The sequence below is a fragment of the Camelus bactrianus genome, chromosome 9 (assembly GCF_048773025.1).
Source record: "Camelus bactrianus isolate YW-2024 breed Bactrian camel chromosome 9, ASM4877302v1, whole genome shotgun sequence".
Taxonomy (NCBI): Eukaryota; Metazoa; Chordata; class Mammalia; order Artiodactyla; family Camelidae; genus Camelus; species Camelus bactrianus.
In genome coordinates, this window is record NC_133547.1 from 39,873,031 (window position 1) to 39,876,031 (window position 3,001).

The 3,001-nt window shown below is 42.7% G+C and overlaps 1 non-coding gene across 1 annotated transcript; it reads right to left on the reverse strand.

Moving 5' to 3' along the window:
- Positions 1–2,325: 2,325 nt before the first annotated feature.
- Positions 2,326–2,398, reverse strand: TRNAD-AUC (transfer RNA aspartic acid (anticodon AUC)). The gene has a single exon. It is a non-coding gene; the product is annotated as a tRNA-Asp (tRNA).
- Positions 2,399–3,001: the final 603 nt, after the last annotated feature.

The window sequence follows — 3,001 nt, forward strand, 5'->3', positions numbered from 1 at the left end:
GCTTCTGCTCAAGACTTTGGATTAAGATTAACATTCTGATTCAATTTATATCCATTTAAAAACTAACAGCATCTATTGTATTTAAAAGATGATAATTTAATTACTTTGTTTTCCTGAAAAGGAAAGTAGTACTTTACCTTTTGGCTTGTAGACCTATTACAAGGACTGATGGTCATTTTGTTTCTGATAATTGCCTATTTTACAGTTGGCTGATATATCATGTCCGGAGTCTTAAATGTTACTGCACAGCCATTATCACATCAAATTGTTCAACCATTCATCCTGCAACAGAAAGAGAGGAAAATATTAACTTCAGTTTAACTACAGACTAAACTCAATGCACACTCTTCTGCTCTTAGCAAAATCTCAACTTTGGAGGACACCTGGATTTCCTGAATTAATGTCCTGTGGTCTGACTTTGTTCTTGGCCCAAAGGGTGGGTGTTATGGGCTGAGAAAGAAAGAAAGCAGTCCTTGGTGTCTGGAACTGATCTTGACATTCAGAGGGAGACCTTAATGTCATCACAAGCTGTTCTGGTGCTCACAGCAGACTCTGTTCTCCTTTTGGACAACTAACCCCACAGAACAACAACCTCACAGTTACTCTGAGACCATGATAAAATGAAAGAAAATAAGACCATAATTTTACCTAATTACAGACAGAAACAAAATCACTGTTACTCACAAAACACCCAATCACAGCACATCCTCCCACCCCAGCTTTCTGACAGCATTAAATTTAGAGGAAGCTTCTGCTTCTTTGGACCTCTCCCAAATTACCCCACCAGAACCCAAATCCCCTAATAGGGTTTTTGTAACACTCTCTTCTTGAGACACTCTGTGGTTCCCTGAGTGTTCCCCTTGGCTACAAAGACGAATAAACCCAACCATGGCTGTGTTCCTGGTGGTCTTTGGCTGGATGGCAGTGACAGTCTCCACCATTTAAAATTCTTGGCTCATATATCAAAACAACTCTGTGTCTGATGAGATACGTTTTGCAGAGTGTTGCTTTCCTTTATAACAGTGGTACTTCTCAGGTGCCTGTGTCTCTTTCTCTCCCACTCTGGCCTCTCTCTTTTTCCAAAAAGCATTTCGAGAAACATAAAAAGACATTACCATCGCTTCTTGGCCTTTTGGCTAAGATCAAGTGTAAAAGACATACATAATTTTAAAAAGTGAGGTAGTTGGGGAAAAAGTACAAAAAAAAAAAAGGAGGAGAAATAGTGCTGAGTCAGAGACCAGATTTACACAAATGAACAATGTGAGACTTTGTAGTCTTTCCAGATGACAAAATCTGGCTATAACTTTCCTAAAAGATAAGACAAATGGTAAAGTACAATTTGTTATGCAATTCTGTGTCTATAAAGTAAAAAACGTGAACAAGTGGCTTGGGGACGGTGCCCCTGTTCCAGTAATGACCCCTTAGAGGAATGTTTCCTGCAGGATCTCGATATAGCAGATACTGTCATGTTCTTTACAAGGCAAAACCCAGTGACAGGTTTCAGGAGGCTATTTCTTACAATATCTCTATAGGGAAGATTTTAGGATCCACCAAGGTGAGGATCGCCTCCCCCTCCTGGCCAGGCTGTACCTGGCCTCTCATAATTTCAATGTAAGGGGCATCACAGGGCTCCTGTCCCAAGGGCTCGGCCTCTCTAACTCCTACCCAGCCTCTGCCCACCCTCCCCTCACTGGGAGGTGCAGTCCTTTCACCATCTGGACGATCCAGGGCCTGCTCCACCTACCCAGCTTTGAGGAGCGCCTGTTACCTGTCAGTGTTCAGGACACCCCCAGGGCAGCTCACTGAGACCAAGGACTGTTGATTCCTTAGCAGGTGCTGTGAGCGGGAGGTGACAGTCAGTCACATGTCTCTTATGTCTTCCTGGGCTCTGAGCCACAACTTCGTCCCTCTTCTCTGATGGAAACACAAACAAAGCAGGACTTGAAACACTTCAGTCTCTTTCTTTGCCTAAGACCTAAAATAAGCAATCCTGGAAAGGACACACAGGTCTTTGAGGACCTTTGTAAGAATAAATCATATCCATGGGCTGTTAACCCCTTCTGCTCCCTCAGCAGGAACACTGTCTCGTGGTGATGTCAGAGGGTCTCCTGTCTCATAAAAGGGGATTTCCCCCGGAGGCCCCCCTAACAGCAGGCAGATGTCAAAATAGCAAAGCTCTGTTCTGCTAAAAGCCACTCTGTGAAGGGTCTCCAAAGTGTGGTCTCGGCTAAGACGACGAGTTTTATTATGTCTATTTTACCTAAAGTCTCACCTTCTGTTGTTTTCTTGGGGTGGGTGGGTGGGTAATTAGGTTTATTTATTTAGTGGAGGTACTGGGGATTGAACCCAGGACCTTGTGCATGATAGGCATGCACTCTACCACTGAGCTACACCCTCCCCCAAGATTCACTTTCTTGGAAGTCCATTTTAATCCAAGGTTACAGCCTAAAGTATCTAAAGGGAAGAATGAACTGCTGAAATAATATACAGAATATTATTTCTCACAGCAGAGTGTTTGATAATTATCAAGTGGCAGAGAGTTCAGACTTGACGTCTTCGGACAAAATCCTGGAATGCGGGTGTTCTGTGTTTCTGAAAAGGAGACAGCATGTTCTGTGAAGCAGCTGTTCAACCCCAGCCCATGAGAGATTCACCCAGGGAGCTTTTAAAACTACGGATGCTACCACATTTGGGAATTTTTATTTCATTTGTCTGTGACGGGGCCCAGTATTGTTTTAAAAGTTCTTCAGTTGATTCTTATGTGCAGATAAGGTTGAGAATTACTGCTTTTAAGTCAATAGAGCTTGAGGAATGTCTGATCTTTTAACATAGAAGTTAAGCAACACAGCCAGGGCGTGTGCCTATTTAGAGGAGCAGGGATTGCCTGTGTCTTTGTAAGACAGTTTCCATCTTCTTGTTCTTAGTCTAAACCATCTAAATGACAAGTTTATTTCTTTCTTTATACTGTAATTGGCTATAACCCTTTCAAGTTTGCAGATCA